The sequence below is a fragment of the Octopus bimaculoides genome, chromosome 6 (genome assembly GCF_046866305.1).
Source record: "Octopus bimaculoides isolate indiv1 chromosome 6, ASM4686630v1, whole genome shotgun sequence".
Taxonomy (NCBI): domain Eukaryota; kingdom Metazoa; phylum Mollusca; class Cephalopoda; order Octopoda; family Octopodidae; genus Octopus; species Octopus bimaculoides.
In genome coordinates, this window is record NC_142933.1 from 110,281,651 (window position 1) to 110,291,650 (window position 10,000).

The following is a 10,000-nucleotide window of genomic DNA, read 5'->3' on the forward strand; positions in this document are numbered from 1 at the left end:
AGCGGGATGGGCTACTCGACCTGAAGAAAATTCTAACCGGGCCCCATCTGCAAGGTCATGCGCTGTGTATCTTGATATAAGGTCACCATATCGCACACATATGATTGTGATGCATGTGCCTGGTGTACCCTTATCAGACGGGTAGTCATGACGGGTATATTGGGCTTCGTATATTTCTACCTCAGTGTCACTTTGATGGCATTTGTTCGAACAACTGTTGTCTCGTACAGAACGGATAAACACCTCACCCCCACCGTCCTCCTTTAGCCTGGGAAGGACATACAACATCTTTTCTCTGTGGCGAGGATGTGGGGTGACCGAAGCTAAAAAACAGACTGAAGGCAATTTCCTCTTTGGTCAACCCCCTCTCTCTTCCTTCCCTGTCACCTCGACTTTTTCAAGTTGGATTTGGAATGAAAGGTGAAGGTCAAGGAGGAAGTGCTCTACCTTACCCCACCCAATAAATCTTTTAACGGAAGGGAGGGGGAAGACTTCTTTTACTTTCACTTTCTTTTAGGCATTAGAACGCGGTCATGCTGGGGCACTACCTTGAAGAATTTTTTTTAGTTGAATGAATAAATCGATCCCAAGACTAAATTCTCTTTCTCTTAAGCCTGGTACTTATTCGATCGGTTTCTTTTTTGCCGAAGCGCTAAGTTACGTCGATGTAAACAAACCAACGCCAGTTGCCAAGCAGTGATAGGACACACACACACACAAACACACACACACACACACACAAACGACAGGCTTCTTTCAGTTTCCTTCTACCTAATCCACTCACAAGGCTTTCGTCAGCCTGAGGCTATAGCAGAAGACACTTGACCAAGGTGCCACGCAGTGGGATTGAACCCAGAACCACGTGGATTAGAAGCAAATTGCACAGCCACACTTGCCCCTGGATATTTCTATATTTCCTTTATTCTTTACTTTTTCATCGATTTCTTCGTAAACCAACAAACTTTATGCAACCGGCTTTGTAATGTCATCTTCGAGCTTGAAGGTGAAGATGGACATTGGGGTTCGATTTTCGGTTAATGCAAATTCGCATCACTTAGTTAACATTCAATTCTAAAGTATTCTAAGGGTTTGTTTCTCATTCATCCCGGTGCCAGTTTAAATGAAAAACTGTGTGGCGGGGGGAGGGGCTGTGTGTTCTTGTCCGTGGCACTCCGTCGGTTACGACGACGAGGGTTCCAGTTGATCCAATCAACGAAACAGCCTGCTCGTGAAATTAACGTGCAAGTGGATGAGCACTTCACAGACACGTGTACCCTTAACGTAGTTCTCGGGGATATTCAGCGTGACACAGAGTGTGACAAGGCCGGCCCCTTTGAAATACAGGTACAACAGAAACAGGAAGAAAGAGTAAGAGAAAGTTGTGGTGAAAGAATGCAGCAGGGTTCGCCACCACCCCGTACCGGAGTCTCATGAAACTTTAGGTGTTTTCGCTCAAACACTCACAACGCTCGGTCTGGGAATCGAAACCGCGATCCCACATCCGCGAGTCCGCTGCCCTAACCACTGGACCATTGCACTTCCATGTGTTCTGCACATAAAGAATGTCAGATAGATTACACCAGGTATGTGCAACATTTTCCAAGAAGCGGGCCGTGATACTACAAAAACATTCAAGGCGCAGGAGTGGCTGTGTGGTAAGTAGCTTGCTTACCAACCACATGGTTCCGGGTTCATTCCCACTGCGTGGCACCTTGGGCAAGTGTTTTATACTATAACCTCGGGCCGACCAAAGCCTTGTGAGTGGATTTGGTAGACGGAAACTGAAAGTAGCCCGTCGTATATATGTATGTATGCATATATATATATATATGTGTGTGTGTGTGTGTGTGTGTGTATTTATATATGTATGTGTGTGTGTGTGTGTGTGTGTGTGTGTGTGTGTGTGTGTGTTTGTACCTCCCAACATCGCTTGTCAACTGATGCTGGTGTGTTTACGTCCCCGTAACTTAGCGGTTCGGCAAAAGAGACCGATAGAATAAGTACTAGGCTTCCAAAGAATAAGTCCTGGGGTCGATTTGCTCGACTAAAGGCGGTGCCCCAGCATGGCCGCAGTCAGATGACTGAAACAAGTAAAAGAGTAAAGAGTAAAGATAGTATAATATTCGTTGTGCGTGCCGCTCAGAAAGTCCTGCGAGCCGCCAGTCGCCCATGAGTGGATTAGATCATTTCATTTAAATATGGTTTATGTTAGAAAATCTGGCATACCGATGGGGCATACTGTATAACATGTACATTTTTTTAAACTAGACTACATTACCTTAAAATAATTCTATAATACATGATAAACAGCAACAACTCAGTATTCCACAAAGCTTTTAATTACACACAACACCAATGCCCTTGTCAGAAAACGAACTCACGGCTGTTCAGTTGGAATATTAATCTCTTATATCTTCTCTTAGCTTTCTTTCCCCTTCCTCCCCCGCCCCTTTCTCACCCCTCTTCAATGAACGTTCTTTCTATCCGTGATCCATTACCATTTCATCACCAAGACAAACAGGCGGAAGTAGACCATGAAACGAAATGGAAGTAGGACATAATAATAATAATAATAATGATGATGATAATAATAATAATAATAATAATAATAATAATAATAATAATAATAATAATAATAATAATAATAATAATAATAATAATGTCATATTTCGAGGAAAAATAGCAGCCTTTGTTGGGAAGCAGGACAGCAAGAATGGTGATGTCTCCTGCCAGTCTTCCCTTCAATTTTTTCCCTCTATTTTCACATTTTTTTTTTCTATAGCGATTTAAAGAAAGAAGGGGAAAAAACCCAAATAAACGTCGGCCACTCCTTTAAAATACACAAGTGAGGCGAATTTTGGTTTCACCTCAATGATTTCGCCTAAACTATCGTATTCATTAAAGTGATCAACACGGAACAGAAATTTGAGGAAAATGTGAGATGAAAAGAGAGAAACTAATATGCAGGTCGGACATGGTTAAGTGTAAAATGTAAAAAAAAACACGGACAAACTGTAAAGCCAATGTATTGAACGCTGTGGAAGCAAAGATAAATTGACGTTTTGGACGCTGGTCTTTCATCAAAACAGAAAGGGAAATAGAAAAAAACAGCAGGTCAAACTGAATATTAATCCCTTTGTTTAAACGAACCGGCAAGAATGATGGAAACTGCCCACTCCTTCTCAGGAAACCATTTTAAAATGTTCGAGTTCAATATAATCAAATCATGGAAGGTGTGAGGTAATAAAATGTTACTTATAACATCTTGTGACATGGTTTCAGTTCCCAGTTGAAGCTATTTCACCTTATGGGGACTGCTTATATATATTGGGAAAGCTATGAATGTCACAATGACATTTGTCCTCCCTGAGGTGCCATGTCCAGAATGTATAACTAAGGTGATCATTAGAAAATTACTATTTGTAAATCTCACAACGAAAGACACACGTCATTTCTAGTGCTCCCGTTGATAACAGTGACGAGACAACAGCACTACTTCTAATGTATCTATTGTTGATCTTTAAATACTATATCAGCCCTGGTCGAACAAACCGATGGTTAAAGACATTCCAACCATGACCATCTCGTCCTTTCAGACAGTTTATTTCAGAATTACACAATGCAATATTCCTTCGCTTTTTCTATGACGGCATGATTTGTTCGAGGAGGATTTAGCCGTTATTTCTAGCAAGTTGAATGGCTACACAGGAGCTCTTTCTTATTGGCGCGTCACTCGAATATATTTGCAAGCGACCAAGAAAAGATGCCAAACATCCAGCTCTGACAAATTGCTGTAAGAGCGAAAATTGGTATTCATTGATTTGCTATTATCTTAATTTTTGTCTGTTTTAATCCATATCATTGTTTAAAAAAGGTTTAGTTTCCCGCTTTTTAATGAATGTTTATCCAGTTCGGCCCGCAACCTTAAGTGTGGTTTGAGTTTTGGCCCCCTGTGCGATTGAGTTTGACACCCTTGTTTTAGAGTAAGTTATAGAAATATTTGTTGCTGGCTTTTACGTTTTACAAAACATACACCTCCATGTTAGCAGCTCTTGATAAACTGCAGTAATACCCGAATCTACTGAAACCTGAAAGATGTAGTTAAATAAGAGATGTGTAAACTTATAGCATTTAGCAGCCTTCAACCGGACACCCGTATAGGATATCGGCTAAATTTAACTGGTCTAAAAAAAAGTGTATCATTTACAAAGTTAAATTATATATCACTTGCAAACTTCCTTGATCAAAAGAATCTGAGTCGTGTTTTTGTGAAGAACAAATAAATGAATAGAATAAATAATAAAGACGGGGGGGGGGGCCTAAACGTAAAAGAAATACGGCTTAGGTATCGTATGGGACTGACATTGAAGTCAGCTCATGTGATATATAATGAAGATAGATAAAATTACTCACTTGAGAAACAACAGCAACAACAGAATGAAACATCTGTCGAGATGCAATAATGGAGTGGATGAGTTTGTGCAAGGTTTCAAGCTAAGTCCACTCCTATCTGATATCATCGTTCCCGTTTCTACAATGCGTTGCTGAATGTATTAAGCAATAAACGAAAGGCAGCAGGAACCATTCATCTCTCAAAGCCACAATTTCACTGAACCAAAACCTTATTTCACTGTGCTGAAGTGTCAACATGCACAGTAGGAATACTGATAGGAAACTAGTTAATTGCGAACACAATTACTTCCTGTTGTGCCTGGGGTGAGTCATTCTCTTTTTTGTGCCTTATAATTTAACAAACTCACCGATAAAATTTCCACTTATTTTTCTAAAATTTTCGTTGCGTCTTGCAACATTTTCAGTGGAAATTTTACCGGTGAGTGTGTTAAATTATAAGGCACAAAAAGAAAATGACTCTCCCCAGACACAACAGAATATGCTTCAACACACGAACTCACATAAAGAATCTTGCAAACCAAATCCCAAAACGAAACAATTACTTTCTTTTTCTTCTTTTAGCTAGAAACTAACACATACACACACACACACACACACACACACACACACACACACACACACACACACACACACATATATATATATATATATATATATATATATATATATATATATATATATAGTGTGTGTGTGTGTGTGTGTTCTCCCATCATCGCTTGACAACCGACGTTGGTGTGTTTACGTCCATGAAACTTAGCGGTTCGGCAAAAGAGACGAAGTACGAGGCTTACAAAGAATAAGTCTTGGGGTCGATTTGTTCAACTAAAGGCGGTGCTTCAGCATGGCCGCAGTGAAATGACTGAAACAAGTAACAGAATAAAAGAATATATATATATATATATATATATATATATATATATATATATTATTATTATTATTATTTTATGTTTGACTTTTGTTTTGCATTTGTACAAGTTGGATCCAAGTCTCACCCAGAGACCTCAAGAGACAACAAGTTAGAAGTTCATGTAGGTGTTATGCCTAGGGTACCATATATTTGGATTTGTACAGTTTTGTTCAAGTGAATGTTTAAGAAACCATAAGAAAATTATGTTTGCTTTAAAATTTGAGATCACATAGACAGTATTTTACGTAGGATATGGGCAGTTCCCATGAGCACTATCTTTTGGACTTCAGCCATTTTGGGGTTTCCTGGTATCTGAGCTAGGTAGTAATCAGCCCGTTTCGCTGTCATTCCCAGGGCACCTATGACAATAGGTATTGTTTTCGTCTTCAGATTCCACATTTTGCTAATTTCTATTTCAAGATCTTTATATTTGCTCAGTTTTTGGTAGGTCTTGACAGATACGTTTATATCAATTGGGACAGTCATATCAATGAGGAGGCATGATTTTTGTCTGAAGTCTTTCAGTATGATGTCTGGCCTATTTGCGTCTATCTTTCTGTCAGTTTGAATGGTGAAGTTCCAGAGGAGTGCAATGTGATCATTTTCAAGTACTGGGGGTGGTTTGTGTTCCCACCAGTTTTTATCATGGGGCAAGTCCAGGTTTTTGCATATTACCCAGTGAATATATTGTGCAGCTCTATCATGCCTGTTGAGATACTCTGTAGGCGCAAGCAGACTGCACATGGAGACAACATGATCGATGGTCTCATTTTGTTGTTGGCATATACGACATAATGGGGAGCTGCCGTTCTTTAATATGTTGGCCTGGTAGTTCTTTGTAGGTAGGCATTGATCTTGGGCTGCTATGATAAACCCCTCTGTTTCTGATTTCAATCCAGAGGCCATTAACCATTGGTGGGTAAGGGCTTTGTCAATATCTGCATTATTCGCTCTCTTTGGGTATTTGCCATTGAGAGGTTTTCCATGCCATTTTTCAGTCATAATAGCTAAGGCAGCAATTTTAGCACGGGTTTTCAAGCGCTTAGCTTTTTCTGTAGGTGTTTCTAGTTCGTCTAATTCTTGAATTTGTTGCAATTGGAATTCACTTAGATATTCCTTTGCCTGTTTTGTTACTGAGTAAGATGCTTTCTTGCTTTCATATTTTAAGACAAGTTTTAGCATCCAGTCCTCAGAGTTTTTCATATAGGTGTCTAGGCCAATTGTGGCTACCTTCATTGATAATGCCAGCTGTAGTAGTCCTCGACCTCCCTCTTTTCTTGGCAGATAAAGACGTTCTATATCTGCCTTAGGGTGGTGCATTCTATGCATTGTCAACAGTTTTCGTATTTTTCTGTCAACATTACATATTTCAGTAATTGACCAGTTAACGATGTTGAAACTGTAAGTCACGACTGGTATGGCTAGAGCATTGATCGCTTCGATCCTGTTTCTCGCGTTCAGCTCTGTCTTCAGTATTGCTCTCACCCTGCGATAACATTCTCTTCTGATCCTTTCCCTCATCACTGAGTGCTTGATATTGTCCCCTTCAATTACCCCTAGGTATTTGTAGCTCTCCGCTGGTTCTAACTCTTTTATGACATTTTGCTGGTCAAGGTTCACATTAGATGTATTTGTCATTTTTCCTTTGATAAAGATAGCTTTTGCACATTTATCAAGGCCAAATTGCATCCTGATGTCATCACTGAATTGTTTAACAATCGCTAGTAGGCCTTTGAGTTGTTGGTCATTTTTTGCAAAGAGCTTTAAATCATCCATGTAAATGAGATGATTTATATTTTTATCAAATATTTTATAACCATACTGTGCATCATTGAGCAATTTTGAGAGCGGTATTAGGGCTAGACAGAAGAGGAGTGGTGATAGTGAGTCACCCTGGAAAATGCCACATGAAATTCTTACATCTCCAGCATTTAGAGATTCATTGTCATTGTTCAACATCAGTGTGGTTCTCCATGATCTCATACTTACAGATAAAAAGTTTCGCAGAGTAGGAGCTATTTTATACATTTCCAGACATTTCCTAATCCAGCTATGTGGTAGGCTATCAAAGGCCTTTTTATAGTCTATCCAGGCTATTGACAAGTTTTTGTGTCGCTTGTGACAATCTTCTAAGATCATCTTATTGATGAGTAGCTGATCTTTACAACCATAAGATCCACGTTTACATCCCTTTTGCTCATTAGGGAATATGCTACTTTCTATTAAAAAACTATAGGTGTACTCGGTTAGGACAGATGTTAGCGTCTTATACATTGTTGTTAAGCAGGTTATGGGGCGATAATTTTTTGGTTCGTTTGTTTCCTCATTTTTTGGAAGCAGGAATGTTAAACCATTAACTAGCCAAGAGGGCATCAAACTAGGATTTTGCAAAACATCGTTGTAAAGTTTTGTTAGCAGTTCATGGCTTTCTGGGAAGGCATTCAACCAGAAGTTAGGAATTTTATCCTTTCCTGGAGACTTCCATTTGCTTGACCTCCTGAGAGCAGATCTTATATCTTCTACCCTGACCCCCTCCCACTTTTGCTCCTCTAAGGAGTCTAGGTCTGTAGCTATTCTATCAATCCAAGGGGCCTTTTCATTGTGTGTTTTATCTTCTGCCCAGATTTTATTCCAAAATTCTTGCACTTCTTCTTTTGATGGGACAGACTTTATTGTTACTGGTGTTTTCCCTATCTTCCTGTAGAAATTTTTGGGGTTATTTTTGAACATGTTATTATCTCGGAAGAATTTAACACGCTTTTCATACCTTGCTATGCGGGCAGCTTTAGCACATACCTTTTGCTTGATGGTTTCTATGGTGGCATCAATGTCAACTATGGTTTTCATGTTATATTTTTTCTTTAGTTTTTGGGTCTTTGTAGGTTTGATACTCTTGTCAAATTTAAGGTTTTTCAAACATTCTATGTCAGATCTAAGCAGCTTAATTTGGTGTTGAATGCGTTCTTGCCAAGAAGGCTTTTTGTGGGAGTGTTGTCTTTTTCTAATCTTTTCACCACATAGAATCGTTGAGATTCTTGCGGATGCATAGTACAGGTGGTTGAGATCTGTAATATCAACATCATTAGCTGAAATTATATCCTTAAGTGCAAGGCGGATTTTACCAATTATTTTCAGGTTTTGGTTAGAATTGCGAATTTTGGGGAGAGTGTCGCGTTCATTCATACTAGTTCATTCATACTAGTTTCTTTAATTTTCTTTAATTATTATTATTATTATTATTATTATTATTATTATTATTATTGAGTGAGAGAGCAGTCCATGCCATCAGAGTGACGTTCGGCCACAAATATAGCCCAATATACCCATATTGACTACCCGTCTGATAAGGGTACACAAGGCGCATACATCACAACCATATGTGCACGAAATGGGTGATCTCATATCAAGATAAACAGTGCATGACCTTGCAGGTGGGGCCCAGTGAGAATTTCTTCAGGTCGAGTAGCCCATCCCGCACAAAAGGTCCCTGAATAAGGGTTGTTTAAAGATGATAAACGAAACACCCATGTCTCCAGAGGTGAACTATTCAAATCCCAAAGAATTTCTCTGAATGTTCCCCCCATTACGATCAGAGATGCATATATCGTCAGCCACCAAGAAACATGCTCAACTGCTTAAGCTGAGGCAACTGACAAATGTATTATTGAGCAGAATATTTCCTGTAGCCTATCTTTTACAGCGTGCGCGTGTGTGTGCATGATGAAGAGTGGCCATATAACGGCACCACATTCCGGATGAGTGTCTTCTACAGCCAAAATTTTATCAGGGACCGCTTCCGGCAATATATTTTGGATGGGTTTAAATTACTTGGACCTTTCCCTAGAAAAGACCAAATAATTTAAATCTGATATCAAGACTGTTAGGACTAACACTCTCAATCACAATTCTTTGGAACCCTGAATCTCGAAGCAGATTTGTCTAATCAAACTTTCTGTCTTTAAGCTGCTTATATCTCTCTATTCACTTATTCAGGTATGTATTCACAGATGCACGGATAAATGTATAGATGTATATATGAATCTGTATATGTATGTGTGTGCGTGTATGCGCGGGCGCATGAATGTGTGCGTGTATATATTATATATATCTGTGTGTATCAATGTGTGCATGTGAATATATATTATATGTATCTGTGTCTGCATTAATGTGTGTGTGTGTGTGTGTGCGTGTATGTATATATATATATACATATATATATACATATATATATATATATATATATATATATATATATATATATGGATGGGATGTATATATACGCCATTGTTCGTACAATCACCTGCCAAATCAAATTGCAATCAGCAGATACGAAAAAAAAAATAATAAATTATTATTATTATTATTTCAAATTTTTTTCATAAGGGCAGCTTGGGGGAAGTGGGGATGAGTCGGTTACATCGACCCAGTGTTCAACTGGTACTTTATCGATCCCGAAAGGATGAAAGGCAAAGACGACCTCGGCGGAATTTGAACTCAGAACGTAACGGCAGACGAAATACCGCTAAACATTTCGCCCAAAGTGCTAACGATTCTGCCAGCTCGCCGCCTTCAAAATAATAATAATAATAATAATAATAATAATAATAATAATAATAATAATAATAATAATAATAATAATAATAATAATAATAATAATAATAATAATAATAATAATAATAA

General features: G+C 38.7%; 1 protein-coding gene across 14 annotated transcripts in view; it reads right to left on the minus strand.

Moving 5' to 3' along the window:
- Positions 1-10,000, minus strand: part of LOC106879617 (uncharacterized) — a 253,865-nt gene that overhangs the window by 132,250 nt on the left and 111,615 nt on the right. The gene's annotated exons all lie outside the window — the stretch shown is intronic.